A 17,254-nucleotide genomic window follows, 5' to 3' on the forward strand; every position below is an offset into this window, starting at 1 on the left:
CACTATCTATGTGGGCAATGTGGCACTATCTACAGTGGTATTGCATCACTATCTACATGGGCACTGTGGTGTTTTCAGGGGGTTGGAACAAAAAACCCTACCGAATAAAATTCATCCATTTTTATTAACGTCCATGACAAAAGGATGGCAAACGTCAGTTAAAAACATGTATTTAAAAACCTAAACAAAATAGGCACTCCAGGAACACTTGAATTATAGGATTTTGAAGAAATTATTCTTTATTTTTTCCGAAATTAGTAATTAGTGGAAAAGCAAGCGATAAACTGAACTGACGCACACTGACTTAATTGGAGCGTCGGGAGGACGCCTACTACACATCCTCAGCTTATCTTATGCAGCGATTGTGAGAAAGGCTCAGGTTGGGCCGAAACGTTCAGTTTATCGCTTGCTTTTCCACTAATTACTAATTTCGGAAAAAATAAAGAATAATTTCTTCAAAATCCTATAATTCAAGTGTTCCTAGAGTGCCTTTTTTGTTTAGGTTTTTAAATACATGTTATGGGTATTTCAACCCGAACCTAAACAGCACGAATAAATTAGGAGTGCATCCTTACAATTTCTATATTGATGTCAGTTAAAAACAGTCAGACGGCAGGAAAATGGATTAAAATTTTGAGACACATTGATGTAAAACAGCTATAAAAAACTGACAGTTGATTCGTTGTTGACTGCCATTTTTTTTCACGGTCGTGTGTGTATATAGCCCTCTTCACTCTCCCCTCACAGCGATCCAGGGTGACAGAGAGAGAAGAGAACTAATTGTCACAGAGCTCTACAGTGTATGTATGTCTGTAGATTAGATAGATAGATAGATAGATAGATAGATAGATAGATAGATAGATAGATAGATAGATAGATAGATAGATAGATAGATAGATAGATAGATAGATAGATAGATAGAATAAAAAAGTGCTTTATTTTATATTTTTAGTGATTTGTCGCTTATAATGAAAAATTACTAAATCTAGAAAATGAAAGCCTCATAAGTCTTGTAAAAAAAAAAGTAAAAATAGTTGTGATATTTAAAGTGGTTCCAAAGATAAAAAGTGCATATCAAAAATGGAAAATTTGACCTCGACACAGGGGCATCAATGACCCTTGGTCATGAAAGGGTTAGACAAGATTTTATTTATTTTTTTGTCCCTTCCCCATTGATACAGCACTACATAGTATCAGTATAAGATTCACAAATGTTGATTTTTTTTTTTTCTCTGTTTGGATTTTTATACTCAGCAAATAACATGAAGAAGACAATTCAAGGACACACTGGAGGAGTCATGTAAGAAAATAGATCAGACAGTGGTGATGTTGACGTCCATGATTTGGTTCTGGAAGTGAGGGCAGCGGTCAGTGTTTTTCCAGATCATATATCTTTTTCTGCACACATGTGAGATTATATTTACATGGAGAATCTCTTGGAGCTTTATGACAATATAAGTGTCACGAGGCGGGATGTGGACCCACTGGGCCATACCACGTAGCAGGATAGCAGCTGGCCAAACAGGTATGGTACAGAGTCTATAGTCCAGAAAAGGGTACCTGAGGGAATGTAGATAGTAGCAAGGCAGGCTCGGCTGGGACCAGGCAGCAGGTAGACGTCAGACGTGTTGCAGTAAAACAGGCGTGGAGATGCAGCAAACACGACAACAGCTCAGCACAGCAGTAGACCAGGATGGTACTGATAGCACGGGAAACAGGATACAGGTACGGGGAACACTGGGAAGCTGGAAGACACTTAGGAGACGATTTGCAAGACAGACTATGGGAAACAACAACGCTCAGACGAGGATACGAAGGGCGGTGACACTCTTATAGTCCAAGAATTCATGAGATGATAATGATGATGATGATGATTTAAGTGCACGCACTGGCCCTTTAAAAGCGGGAGCGAGCACGCGCGTGCACCCTCCGGGAGACAGGCTCGATACCCGGAAGTGAGTGCCGGCGCCTCACAGGAAGACAACGCAGCACAGCAGCAGGACATCCATGGCCGCGGTCATCGAGGGGTAAGTTAGAACGACAGACCGTGGCAAAAGAAGTTATAGTAACCCCACTCTTACGTCCCCTCTTCTTGGGACCAGAACGGGAGAGAAACTTCCTTATGTGGACAGGGGCATCAATGTTCTCCTCTGGCTCCCAAGACCTCTCTTCTGGGCCGAATCCCCTCCAATCCACCAAATAAAATGTCCTTCCTCCCACTTTCTTGGTAGCTAGAATCTCCCTTACCTCGAAAGTCCCAGATGAACCGCCAGGAGCCACTGCGGAACTAAGAGTCCTAAAGTAGCGGTTCAGGACCACGGGTTTCAGCAAGGATACATGGAAGGAGTTAGGAATCTTGAGTGTAGGAGGCAGCCACAGCTTGTAAGACACCGGGTTAATTTGTAGCAAGATCTCAAAGGGTCCAAGGAGCCTGGGAGCAAATTTGCAGGACGGCACCCTCAGCCGGATATTCTTTGAGCACAACCAGAGCCTCATACCTGGAAGAAACTGAGGAGAATCCAGTCTTCTAGTATCTGCTTTTTTCTTCATCCACCGCTAGCAGAATAGAAGATGGGGCCTGTTGCCATATTTGCAGAAAGTCCCTGAAGGTCGAGTCAGCTGCAGGCACCTGGGACATAGTAGAGACAGGAAGAGGTATTCGAGGATGTTGGCCGTAGACTATGAAGAACGGGCTGGAGGTGGTGGACTCACTAGTATGGTTATTATAGTAGAATTCTGCCCACGGGAGCATCTGCACCCAGTCATCATGTAGTCTGGAAACAAAGTACCGCAGATAGTTCTCCATAATTTGGTTAATCCTTTCGACTTGTCCATTGGACTGGGGATGATAGGCCGAAGAGAAGTCCAGCTTTACACCAAGTAGACCGTAGAGTGCTCTCCAAAACTTTGAAGTGAACTTGACCCCTCGATCCGAAACAATATGCAGGGGCAAGCCATGCAGACGGAAGATGTGTTGTATGAAGATATCAGCCAGTCGAGCAACAGAAGGCAGGCCAGTCAGGGGAACAAAATGAGCCATTTTAGAGAATCGATCCACCACCACCCAGATCACACTGCAACCCGCAGAGAGGCAGGTTCGTGACAAAGTCCATTGCAACATGCTGCCAGGGGGCATCGGGAACAGGCAGTGGTTGGAGCAGACCAGCTGGTCTGGAGTGGGTAACTTTATTTGCTGCCAATACCGTACATGAGGAGACGAAGTCCATGATGTCTTTGGGCAGCGTGGGCCACCAGAACTGACGGGCGATTAGGTCTTGGGTCTTACGAGTACCCGCGTGACCTGCCAGCTTGGAGCTGTGACCCCAGCGAAGCATTTTTCTTCTGTCTGCCAGATGTACAAAAGTTCTTCCTGGAGGAATGACTCTAACCTGCACAGGGTTCACAGAGAAGATGCAGGAAGGATCAATAATATTCTGTGGGGAATCCATAGTGTCCTATGTTTCGAATGACCTAGACAAGGCATTGGCCCTCACATTCTTGTCGGCAGGTCGGTAGTGGAGTTCGAACCGGAATCGAGCAAAGAATAATGACTACCTGGCTTGAGGAGGATTCAACCATTGAGCCGTCTGTAAATAGGTCAGATTCTTGTGATCCGTGAAGACCAGGATAGGGTGGACTGCGCCTTCCAGTAGGTATCTCCACTCCTGCAGGGCCAGCTTGATGGCTAGTAACTCCCGATCCCCAATAGAGTAGTTGCGCTCTGCGGAAGAAAACAGTTTGGAATAGTAGCCCCATACCACAGTCTTGTCTTTAGAACCTCTCTGGAATAAAAGTGTGACAGCAACAACAGAGGAAGCATCCACCTCTAAAGAAAACTGTAGAGACACATCAGGGTGGTGAAGAATAGAGCCTGACGTGAAGGCTTTTTTCAAGGTCTCAAATGTGGCTTCAGCCTCCAGAGTCCACACTTTGGCATTCATACCCTTTTTTGTGAGGGAAGAGATGGGAGCTGTCAATGACGAGAAGTTGGGGATGAACAGCCGGTAGAAGTTGGCGAATCCCAGGAAGCTTTGTATGGCCCTTAAGCTTTGGGGGCGTGGCAACTCCAGGACAGCCTTTACCTTCTCAGGGTCCATCTTGAGGCCCTGATCGGAGATGATGTAGCCCGGGAAGGGAAGAGATCTCTTTTCAAACATGCACTTCTCCAGCTTGGCGTAAAGATGATTCTCCCGTAAACGAAGCAACACCTGGCGGACATGACTCTGGTGAGTTACTGGATCTGGGGAAAAAAATCAAAATGTCATCAAGATACACCACAACACAGATAAAGAGGAGATCACGAAAAAGGTCATTGATAAATTCTTGAAACACCGCAGGGGCAATGTAGACAGTAGCAAGGCAGGCTCGGCTGGGACCAGGCAGCAGGTAGACGTCAGGCGTGGTGCAGTAGAACAGGCGTGGAGATGCAGCAAAAACGACAACAGCTCAACACCACAGTAGACCAGGATGGTACTGATAGCACGGGAAAAAGGATACAGGTATGGGGAACACTGGGAAGCTGGAAGACACTTAGGAGACCATTTGCAAAACAGACTAAGGGAAACAACAACAATGCTCGGGCGATGATAAGAAGGGCGGTGACCCTCTTATAGTCCAGGAATTCATGAGTTGATGATGATGATTTTCAGGTGCGCGCTGGCCCTTTAAGAGCGGGCACGAGCGCGCGCGCACACTCCGGGAGACAGGTTCGATACCCGGAAGGGAGTGCCGGCGCCTCACAGGGGGATCACGCAGCACAGCAGCAGGACGTCCATGGCAGCGGTCGTCGAGGGGTAAGTTAGAACGACAGACCGTGGCCATAGACGTTACAGTAGGCATTGCCATGCGCTTACTCTAGACATTGCCCATCACTGTTGCTTCTGGAGAAAGAAGCTTCTCCTATTTAAAGTTGACTAAAAATGTCCTGCGCTCCAATGATCTCCATTGAGGGGACAATCCGTAGATCATTGAATATGGAGTACATAATCAAAGATATTGTGCAAACCAAAACAAGAATGGTTGATTTATGACTGCAGTAAGAAGATAGGTAAAGATTGTACAAAGTGGGTAAATATTGTATTTTGCTATAAAAATAAAAAACGTCTTTGATTAGGGCCCCCAGACATAACTTTGTTTGAGGCCCCAGAAATATCAAATCCGCCGCTGATTGAAATGCATTATAAAAGCAATCACATAGTGAAGTCCCATAGTGGGATAAAAAAAAACATGATATATATTAAAAACATTAAAACCCATTTTTTCCCTCTTAAAAAAATTATTTATTATGACAAAAAGTAAAATCATAAAAGCTACACATAATTAGTATTATTTAACACGCACGGTCAGCATGGTATAAAAAAAAAAATACAGAATTGCGGATTTCTGTTCATCCCACCTTCCAAAAACTGCAATAAAAAGTGATCAAAAAGTCATATGTAGCCCAAAATGGTACCAATTAAAACTAAAAGTTAGCTTACAAAAAAATAAGCCATCATATAGCTACATTGGCAGAAAAATAATAATGTTATAGTTATTAGAATATGGTGATCTAAAAGCAAACACATTTACACTACCGTTCAAAAGTTTAGGGTCACTTAGAAATTTCCTTATTTTTGAAAGAAAAGCACAGTTTTTTTTAATGACGATAACACTAAATTAATCAGAAATACACTCTATACATTGTTAATGTGCTAAATAACTATTCTAGCTGCAAACGTCTGGTTTTTAATGCAATATCTACATAGGTGTATAGAGGCCCATTTCCAGTAACCATCATTCCAGTGTTCTAATGGTACATTGTGTTTGCTAACTGTGTTAGAAGGCTAATGGATAATTAGAAAACACTTGAAAACCCTTGTGCAATTATGTTAGCACCGCTGTAAACAGTTTTGCTGTTTAGAGGAGCTATAAAACTGACCTTCCTTTGAGCTAGTTGAGAATCTGGAGCATTACATTTGTGGGTTCGATTAAACTCTCAAAATGGCTAGAAAAAGAGAGCTTTCATGTGAAACTCGACAGTCTATTCTTGTTCTTAGAAATTAAGGTTATTCCATGCGAGAAATTGCCAAGAAACTGAAGATTTCCTACAACGGTGTGTACTACTCCCTTCAGAGCCACAGCACACATAGGCTCTAACCAGAGTAGAAAGAGAAGTGGGAGGCCCCGCTGCACAACTGAGCAATAAGACAAGTACATTAGAGTCTCTAGCTTGAGAAATAGACGCCTCACAGGTCCTCAACTGGCAGCTTCATTAAATAGTACCCGCAAAACGCCAGTGTCAACATCTACAGTGAAGAGGCGACTCCGGGATGCTGGCCTTCAGGGCAGAGTGGCAAAGATAAAGCCATATCTGAGACTGGCTAATAAAAGGAAAATATTAATATGGTCAAAAGCACACAGACATTGGACAGAGGAAGATTGGAAAAAAGTGTTATGGACAGACGAATCGAAGTTTGAGGTGTTTGGATCACACAGAAGAACATTTGTGAGACGCAGAACAACTGAAAAGATGCTGGAAGAGTGCCTGACGCCATCTGTCAAGCATGGTGGAGGTAATGTGATGGTCTGGGGCTGCTTTGGTGCTGGTAAAGTGGGAGATTTGTACAAGGTAAATGGGATTTTGCATAAGGAAGGCTATCACTCTATTTTTCAACGCCATGCCATACCCTGTGGACAGCGCTTGATTGGAGCCAATTTCATCCTACAACAGGACAATGACCCAAAGCACACCTCCAAATTATGCAAGAACTATTTAGGGAAGAAGCAGGCAGCTGGTATTCTATCTGTAATGGAGTGGCCAGTGCAGTCACCAGATCTCAACCCCATAGAGCGGTTGTGGGAGCAGCTTGACCGTACGGTACGCAAGAACTGCCCATCAAGCCAATCCAACTTGTGGGAGGGCCTTCTGGAAGCATGGGGTGAAATTTCTCCCGATTACCTCAGTAAATTAACAGCTAGAATGCCAAAGGTCTGCAATGCTGTAATTGCTGCAAATGGAGCATTCTTTGACGAAAGCAAAGTTTGAAGGAGAAAATTATTATTTCAAATAAAAATCATTATTTCTAACCTTGTCAATGTCTTGACTCTATTTTCTAGTCATTTTGCAACTCATTTGATAAATATAAGTGTGAGTTTTCATGGAAAACACAAAATTGTCTGGGTAACCACAAACTTTTGAACGGTAGTGTATATGTATATATATATATATATATATATATATATATATATACACACACATACTAGTCATTTTCAATGAGTTAGAATATCATCAAACAGTTAAATTATTTCAGTAATTCAATTCAGAAAGCTTGTCAGCAGAGGGAAGCATGAAGTGCTCTAAAATGTCCTGGTAGCCGGCTGCGTTGACTCTGCACTTGATATAACACAGTGGATCAACACCAGCAGATGACATGGCTCCACAAACCATCACTGACTGTGAAAACTTCACACTGGACCCCAAACAACTTGGATTGAGTGTCTCTCCACTCTTCCTCCAGACTCTGGTACCTTGATTTCCAATGCAAAATTTACTTTCATCTGAAAACAGAACTTTGGACCACTGAGCAACAGTTTTGGTCCACTGTGTTATATCAAGTCAAGAGTCAACGCAGTCGTCTACCAGGAAATTTTAGAGCACTTCATGCTTCCCTCTGCTGACCAGCTTTATGGAGATGCTGATTTCATTTCCCGCCAGGACTTGGCACCTGCCAAGAAAAACTATTTAGAAAAACTATCATTTTTGACAGAGTTATGACCTATATTAACTTTATGCTAATGAGTTTCTCAATGGAAAACTGGGCGTGTTTTATTATTTAGCCAAGTGGGCGTTGTACAGAGTAGTGTATGACGCTGACCAATCTGCGTCATACACTTCTCTCTATTCATTTACACTGCAGATAGCGATATAGCTATATCGCTATTTGCAGTCACATAAACAGACTATAACGCTATGTGTCATGACAATGAATATACATTACCTCCAGCCAGGACGTGACGTGTATTCATTCTCCTGACCACTTCTGTAGTGTCTGTGTGATTTACAGCACAGCGAGATCTCGCTGTGAATGACACTTTACAGCGTAATCTCGCGAGACTACGCCTGCTGTGCTGTAAATCACAGAGACGCTACAGAAGTGGTCAGGATTCTGAATACACATCACGTCCTGGCTGGAGGTAATGTATATTCATTGTCATGACACATGAGTAGCGTTATAGTGTGTTTATGTGACTGCAAATAGCGATATAGCTATGTCACTATCTGCAGTGTAAATGAATGGAGAGAAGTGTATGACGCTGATTGGTCACTGATTGGTCAGCGTCATACACTCCTCTGTACAACGCCCACTTGGTCTAAAATAAAAACACGCCCAATTGGGCATTAAGAAACTAATTAGCATAAAGCTAAAATCGCTCCTAACGTGGTAAAAATAGATCGTTTTTCTAAATAAAAAGCACTGCTGTCACCTACATTACAGCGCCCATCTCCCTATGTAGGAGATAGGGCACTTATGTGGTGACAGAGTCTCTTTAAATGTCTAACATGCGGATTACAGCAATGTCTTTTGTCGTCGCTGTAGAAAAGGCTGATCTTCCTCTAAGCAGGAGATGTTAGGGTATGTTCACACGATTAACAAAAGACGTCTGAAAATACGGAGCTGTTTTCAAGGGAAAACAGCTCCTGATTTTCAGACGTTTTTTGAGCAACTCGCGTTTTTCGCTGCGTTTTCACGGCCCTTTTTGGAGCTGTTTTCAATAGAGTCTATGAGAAAACGGCTCCAAAAACGTCCCAAGTGTCCTGCACTTTTTTTTTACGAGCCGTCATTTTACGTGCCGTATTTTGACAGCGACGCGTAAAACGACAGCTCGTCTGCACAGAACATCGTAAGACCCATTGCAAGCAATGGGCAGATGTTTGCCGATGTATTGGAGCCGTCTTTTCAGGCGTAATTCGAGGCGTAAAACGCCTCCATTACGTCTGAAAAGAGGTAGTGTGCACATACCCTTACTAAGGCCCCATGCACACGAACGTAAAAACGCCCGTAATTACGAATCGTAATTTTACGGCACAATTTTACGGGCCCATGGACTTCTATTGGCCACGGGTACCTCCCCGTATGCTTACGGGAAGGTGCCCGTGCCGTTGAAAAATATAGAACATGTCCTATTTCAGGCAGTAATTACGGCACGGGCAGGCCCATAGAAGTCTATGGGGCTCCCGTAATTACGGGTGACTACGTGTGTGCACCCGTAATTACTGGAGCGTTGCTAGGCGACGTCAGTAAATAGTCACTGTCCAGGGTGTTGAAAGAGTTAAACGATCGACAGTAACTCTTTCAGCACCCTGGACAGAAACTACCGATCACAATATAGATCAACCTGTAAAAAAAAAAAAAAGACGTTCATACTTACCCAGAACTCCCTGATTCTTCCTCCAGTCCGGCCTCCTGGGATGACGTTTCAGCCCATGTGACCGATGCAGCCAATCACAGGCTGCAGCGGTCTCATGGACTGCCGCGTCATCCAGGAAGGTCGGGCTGGATGTCGAAAGAGGGACGCGTCACCAAGACAACGGCCGGGTAAGTATAAATTTCTTTTACTTTTACTGCAGAAAGGGCTGTCCCTTCTCTCTATCCTGCACTGATAGAGAGAAGGGCTGCCGATTAGTGCAGTGCAATTTTGCAGCGAAAACGTGCCCGTAAATACGGGTGGAATACTGGTGACACCGAAACTGTATTTATGGGCACGGGTCCGTAAATACTGGTGCAATGCGGGTTGAATACGTGTGACCAAGGACTCGTATTTACGCCAGTATTTACGGGAGGAAAAAAATAAGTTTGTGTGCATGAGGCCTAACAGATCCTGAACTTAGAGCAGCCTTCTGAATATAGCCGGGATCGGAAAAAACTCTGACTGTTTAACCCTTTGATTCACGGCATGATCAAAGGGGACTCCCCTCTTCGATTGGATCACTGGAAACCCGGTGATGGAATTGGAGACTGGGGGAACCCTCTGCAGTCAGCACCTGGGAATCTAGAAAAGACCAGGGCTGTCTGTTCAGTTTGCCTGCTGTTAGGGCACACTGTGCTGCCCTAACAGCAGACTGTACCAAAGCGACATAGTGTAATGTATTAGCGTACAGGGGTACGCTTATACATTATAAGTATAAAATAAAGTTGTAAAGAAAGTTCTCTTCATCGATTTGAAAACAAAAATGTAACGAAAAAATTGTAATTAAAAAACGTCCACCAAAAAAAGGCACTATTTATCATAAAATACATTTTATTGCCCTTACATTACATGAAAACAAATAACCTAAAAATTTTAGGTATCTACATTAATTTAACAGGTTATTTAGAGTGAAACGTGAATGGAAAAAAAATTAACAAAAAAACAATGCTGAAAATCACTTTTTCCTATATTCACGCCACAAAAATAAATGATAGAACTTAGGCCCCATGCACACTGCCGTAATTGTGATCCGCATATACGGACCATAATTGCGGATCAAAGTGCTGACCGATTTATTTCTATTGCCCATGGACACCTTCCCGTTTATTTACGGGAGGGTGCCCGGGTCGCAGAAATCACCCAGAAAAAAAAGGACATGTCTTATTTTTTGATTTTACAGATCGTGCTCCCATACTTTATAATGGGAGCAAGGCCCACAAATGCGGGTGACTGTCCGCGGCCGGCCGTAATTACGGACCAGGATTACGGTTATGACCATGTGCAGGGGGGCCTTACAGAGTTAATTTTTTTCTACCCCCCAAATCGCGCAGAATAAAAACACAATTTCTTCCACATACAACAGGGCCTCGTAAAGCCATATCTAAGAAAAAAAATAAAGAAAAAAATAAGAAGTTATAGCTGTTGAAAAGCTAAGAGGCAAAAACAAAAAAATATAGCTGGTTATTAAGGCCTTTCCAGGACAGGTCATTAAGGAGTCAAGAATAGTGCCAACCACCGACACCCCTAAACTCCGACAACCACAGTGCCCTCCATAGATGTTAGTCACAGGGAAACACTAAGGGCTTGCAGCGGAATTGTGTATTTTCCGTCCGCAATTGCGGACGGATAATACGCAGCAGAGTACAGTAGAAGCAAAGTGGGTGAGATCATCCACACGCTGCGTAATATTTCCTTGCAGAAATGCACCTGTGTTGTGCGTATTTTTCGTACCGCAGAATGTCAATTCCTGCTGCGGAAAGTGGACTGAATTGCTGCGTTTTTCAGAGATGTCACCGTCTCCCAGCACTGAGAAAAACGCCGCAAATTCCACACCATTTTCTGCACAGGAAATGGTGTGGTTTTTCCGGCACCGGAATTTCTGCTATTTTCTGAGGAATTGTTGAAGAAATTTTCTGCAGCAATTCCGTTATGTGTGGACAAGCCCTAAGGGGGAATTTATTAAGATTGGTATTTCATACATCAGCCTAAGGCCAGATTCACACGAGCGTGTGCGTTTTGCACGCGTAAAAGGTCCATAACCTCTCCGTGTGTCAGCAGCGTATGATGCGTGGCTGCGTGATTTTCGCGCAGCCGCCATCATTACGACACTCTGTTTGTATGTTTGTAAACTGAAAAGCACGTGGTGCTTTTCTGTTTTCATTCTTAGTTTTTACTGCTGTTGCGCGAATCACGCGCGTCACACGGAAGTGACTTCAATGGGTGCGTGATGCACGAACAACGCACAAATAACGGACATGTCGTGAGTTTTACGCAGCGGACACACGCTGCGTGAAAATCACGGACTATCTGAACGGCCCCATTGACTAACATAGGTCCTTGCGAGGCGCGTGAAAATCACGCACATTGCACGGACATATTATACGTTCGTCTGAATAAGCCCTTAGGCTATGTTCACACCTGTGTCGGTGATTTCCATTGTTCTGCTCCGTCAGAGGAGCAGAACAAGTAAGTAACAGAAGCAATGGTTCCGCTGCACAACGGACACCGCCGGTTTTGATTTTTTAAAGGGGACAATAGCGCAGTATGCTGCGCTATTGTCTCTGGTAATCTCCGGCAATCTTGGCCAGATATGAGACGGAGGCCCCTAACAGAGCCTCCAACGCAGATGTGAACGAGGCCTAAATCTAAAGTGTGCTGGAGTAAGTTGTGGCTAATTTATTAAGCGGCACACACTTCTTAATAAATTAGGCGAATCTTTAGCTGTCCATGCTCCAGAAAGTCAGATCTACACCAATTAGCGGAGATCTGCGCTAATATTTACGCCAATTGTCAGGCTGCGGGTGTGCCCAACCTGGGTGTGCCCGACTCTACCTACTAGGAGGACTTGTCCGCTTTTTCAAAAGCAGCTTAGAAATGGAAAAAAATAAAATACAAAATTGTGATTTTTGTACACCAGAAAACTCGCATAGTGTGTTTAAGGGTGCGTTCACACGCTGCGGCGGCTGCATACGGATGAAACAAAGCCCACATGCAGTAGCCAATGGCTAAGAGTCCGCCCTACAAGGGTCAGTGCGGATTTAACATTGGACAAATCTCATTTATATGCGGTGTAGGGCAATTAATAGAATGAAAAAAAAAATCAGCACAATTAATCGACGTCACCTTGCGCATTTCTGTTTTTTCAAATTATTTTTCCAGGTTTAAACTGTATCTACATCTTCAGGACGCAGATACAGTTGAATCCAATGGTAGAGCTGTGGGTCGTAATGTCCCTGCTCTAACATTCACTATGTATCACCTGACACGAGGCAGTGACCTCATCACGCCTGTCTCCGCCGAGCTGCACAGACCGGAGGAGCAGAGAGATCTCCTCCACTCGTCGTTGGATCGGGTGAGTATGTATATTATTATTTTTATTAGGCACTATTAGGGCAATGTGGGCATTATACAGTGTGGAGGCAGCTATGGGGGCAGTTATAGGGGCATTATACTGTGTGGGGAGCACTATGGTGAAATATTCTGTGTGGGGGGCAATGTCGGAGTATATTATATACAGTAGTATACAGCAGGCTCAGGGGATAAATATAAATTCAATGGCGTAGCATGTAAAAAAGGGGTGTGGCCTAAATAATTGTTCATTAATCGTAATCGAGGTTAGATGTTCAATTAATCGTGATTTTGATTTATGACCGGACAGCTCATCAGTATATCATTGATGCGGGTCCGACACCTGCACCATTAACCCCTTAGTGACCAGCCCATTTTAGGCCCTAATGACCAAGCTATTTTATTCGTTTTTCTATAGTCGCATTCAAAGAGCTATAACTTTTTTATTTTTTTCGTCTACATAGCTGTATGAGGACATGTTTTTTGCGGGATTAGTTCTACTTTTTAATAGCACCATTTTAGGGTACATATCATTTTTTTCATTAATTTTTATTAACTTTTTTTGGGAGGATTATAAAAAAAACCTGAAATTCCGCCATTGTTCTATGCATTTTTAAATTGACGCCGTTCACTATGCGACGTAAATAACATGTTACCTTTATTCTATGGGTCGGTACGATTACGGCGATACCTAAAATTATTTGTTTTTGCATCGTCGCTTTCCAAGAGCCGTAACTTTTTTATTTTTCCATCAATGTAGTGATTTTTTTGGGCTTGTTTTCTGCGGGACAAGACGTAGTTTTGATTGGTACTGTTTTGGGGTGCATGGGACTTATCGATTCATTTTTATTATGACTTTTTTGGGGGGCAATGGAAAAAAATTGCAATTTCGCCATGGTTTTTTGAGTTTTTTCTTTACGGTGTTCATCTTGCGGTTTAAATTACATATTAACTTTATCAATTGAGTCATTACGGTCGCGGCGATACCACATATGTGTACTTTATTTTTTACACTTTTACTAAATAACCACTTTTTATGGAAAAAAATAGATTTATTTTTGTTACTGTAATTTTTATTAATCTTTATTTCACATTTATTACTTATTTTATTAGTCCCACTAGGGGACTTTACTGTGCGATCTTCCGATCGCTGCTATAATGCTCTGGTATACTTCGTATACCAGAGCATTATTGCCTGTCAGTGTAAAAGGCAATCTGTTAGGACGTGCCTCCGGCGCTTCCTAACAGGCATATGTCCAGGGCAGACCTGGGGGCTTTTATCAAGCCCCCGGCTGCCATGACACCCCATCGGAGACCCGCGATTGCATTTGCGGGCCGCCAATGGGTAACAGAGGGAGCTCACTCCCTCTGTAAACAAATTAAATGCTGCGGTCGCTATTGACGGCGGCATTTAACGGGTTAAACGGCCGCGATCTAAGTAAAATTTGATCGCGGGTGTTGGAGCAGGAGCTCAGCTGTCATCATGCAGCAGAGCCCGGCTCCTGCCTGCACGGGAGAACCGTGCAGGACTTAGACTAGGCTCACGTGAAAAGGCGTCAGCCTAGCCTAAGGCCCCTTAGTGACCAACGTAAAAAGGCGTATTGGTGGTCACTAAGGGGGTAAGCCGCTCCGGGGGCATGTTATGGCACATAATGCTATGTACGGACCCGGAAGCAGTTGGCTCCGTACATAGCATAGTGGCCGTGCTGCAGAACTGCAGCTCTGCTCCTATTCACTTGAACAGTACTGCAGCTCGGCCGCTATTCCGCGGCCGTAGCCAACTACTTCCGGCATGTACGTCCGATGCACGGAGGCATCGGGCCAGCTGATCTCTGCGGGGTCCAGGTGTCGGACCCCCAGAGATCATGTACTGATGACCTATCCGATGGATAGGTCATCAGTTGTCAGAAGGTGGAAAACCCCTTTAATAATATTGGAATGGCTTGTGTCGCTGTTCATTAGTTTGCTGGAATTACTAAATCAGGGACATCTTAACCCCTTCCCGACATTGGACAACGAACCGCGAAAAACAAATGGAGGAATCGTTGTTTTTTTTCATTTTCTACCCCACAAATAATTTTTTGCCCGTTTCCTAGTACATTATACGGCACAATAAATGGTGCTACGACAAACAACTCGTCCCGCAAAAATCAAGCCCTCATAGGACTATATCGACGGAAAAATTAAACAGTTATGGCTTTTGGAAGGTGGGGAGGAAAAAAACGAAAATAAAAATCTGAAAAAGGGCTGCGGCGGGAAGGGGTTAATGAATATTCATGTATATTCTGAAAATAATTACTAAAAACATTGGGAAAACTAATATTAGTTCTATTTACATGATAGGTAGGTAGATAGATAGATAGATAGATAGATAGATAGATAGATAGATAGATAGATAGATAGATAGATAGATAGATAGATAGATAGATAGATAGATGTTATAATAAATAATATATACACACACATATATATCTATTCTGCCAGGTAACATGATGTGCAGGCAGATACAATTACAATATACTACTACTCCATGACAGGTGTTATCTAAGACGCACTATGTTTACCGCTCAGTGTGGCTACTACCTGTGACGAGGAGCAGTAGTCACGGGCGGCACACAGGCTATAAATGTGGCTGACATGAAGGCCACTGTAATACTATGAGCGCCATGTAGTTCCCAGTCAGCGAGGAGAGCAGTGACAATACAGTGTAATAGACGTACCGGTACATAAACTTACTTGGCTACATATCGTCTGAGCAGAAAGCACGGGAACTTTGCTTGTTGTCAGGAACTGCACACGGCATGAGGCTACGAGTCCACAGTGTCAGTGGGGTCCTATATCTCAGCTTCCTATATCTCAGCTTCCTATATCTCAGCTTCCTATATCTCAGCTTCCTACCTCATTGTAAGCAGGTAGCACCGTCCTTGTGTTCCATGTGTGGAGCAGAAGAAGATATGAAGCGTCTGGATTCTCCGTGACTGCCGAGTCTTCCCGCCCCTACATACACAAGTCTTGTGCCATGCCCTTATGTACAAACACAGCCCATGCCAGCTTGTCACAATGTTGCCTACTTTGAGAGCTGCACTTTTCAGCCAGTTTTCACACTAGGCTCCTGGCTATTTACTAGGGATATGACGCGGCTTTGTTTTACTACTTTTCTGGTCTCTGTATTGTTCTGTAATCTTCACTGCCACATGTTTTCCCATAAGGACACTTCTAGAAAACTCTGCGCGCACTAATGTTGTTTTACTTTATTGTTGTGACAGAAAATGTCTCACCACAGAACTTACCTTTAACCCTTTCACGACTAAGCTATTTTTTGTGTCTTCCTTTTTCACTCCCCACCTTCCAAGAGCCATAACTTTTTTATTTTTCCATCAATATAGTGGTGTGACGGCTTATTTTTTGTGGGAGAAGTTGTAGTTTCTATTGAGCCTATTTAAAAGTACCATATAATGTACTGGGAGGCTAAATAAAAATTCTTTGTGGGGTGAAATTTAAAAATACTGCGATTCCACCATTGTTTTTTGGCCTTAGTTTTTACGGCTTTCAGAATGTGGTAAAAACGAAAACGTATATTTATTCTGCAGCTCAATACGATTACGGTGGTACCAAATTTTATATATTTTTTTATGTTTTACTACTTTTACACAGAAAAAAGTAGTTTCAAAAAATTGTTTTGTGTCACCATATTCTGAGAGCCATAACTTTTATATTTTTTAGCCAATTGAGCGGTATTAGGCTGGATTCACACGAGCGTGTGCGTTTTGCGCGAGCAAAAAACGTGCCGTTTTGCGCGCACAAAAAATGTGGCGTTTTGAGCGCGCAAAAGGTCCATCACAGCTCCGTGTGTCAGCAGCATATGATGCGTGGCTACGTGATCTTCGCGCAGCCGCCATCATTTTGACACTCTGTATGTTTCTAAACAGAAAAGCACGTGGTGCTTTTCTGTTTTCATTCATAGTTTCATTCATAGTTTTGACTACTGTAGCGAAGTGCGTCCGTGTGCCGTGCGCGGTTTTCAAGCACCCATTGACTTCAATAGGTGCGTGATTCGCGAAAAACGGGCAAATATAGGACATGTCGTGAGTTTTACACAGCGGACATACGCTGCATGAAAATCACTGACAGTCTGAACGGCCCCATTCACTAACATAGGTCCGTGTGAGGCGCGTGAAAATCACACGCATTGCACGGACGTATTATACGTTCGTCTGAATAAGCCCTGAGGGATTATTTTTTGCAGGACGAGCTGTAGTATTTATTGGTACCATTTTTTGACATATATGACTTTTTGATCATTTTTATTACATATTTTGTGAGCATTGGAGCTTTTTTCGATGAAAAACGCCTCCAAAAAGTCCCAAGAAGTGACCTGCACTTCTTTTTCACGCCCGTTTTTTTACGCGTCAAAAACGCTGCGAAAAACGCAAGCGGCTTAAAAAACGTCTGAAAATCA

At 43.3% G+C, this 17,254-nt stretch overlaps 1 protein-coding gene across 2 annotated transcripts in view; it reads right to left on the minus strand.

The window, feature by feature from the left end:
• Positions 1-16,023, minus strand: part of IL15 (interleukin 15) — a 115,886-nt gene extending 99,863 nt beyond the window's left edge. The window contains exon 1 of one of the 2 annotated variants that reach the window (XM_075849699.1): positions 15,694-16,023. The gene's annotated coding sequence lies outside the window, so the exon portion shown is untranslated. Of the gene's footprint in view, positions 1-15,531 lie in introns of both variants that reach the window. The other variant, XM_075849698.1, reaches the window with a different exon arrangement.
• Positions 16,024-17,254: the final 1,231 nt, after the last annotated feature.

The sequence above is a fragment of the Rhinoderma darwinii genome, chromosome 1 (genome assembly GCF_050947455.1).
Source record: "Rhinoderma darwinii isolate aRhiDar2 chromosome 1, aRhiDar2.hap1, whole genome shotgun sequence".
Taxonomy (NCBI): domain Eukaryota; kingdom Metazoa; phylum Chordata; class Amphibia; order Anura; family Rhinodermatidae; genus Rhinoderma; species Rhinoderma darwinii.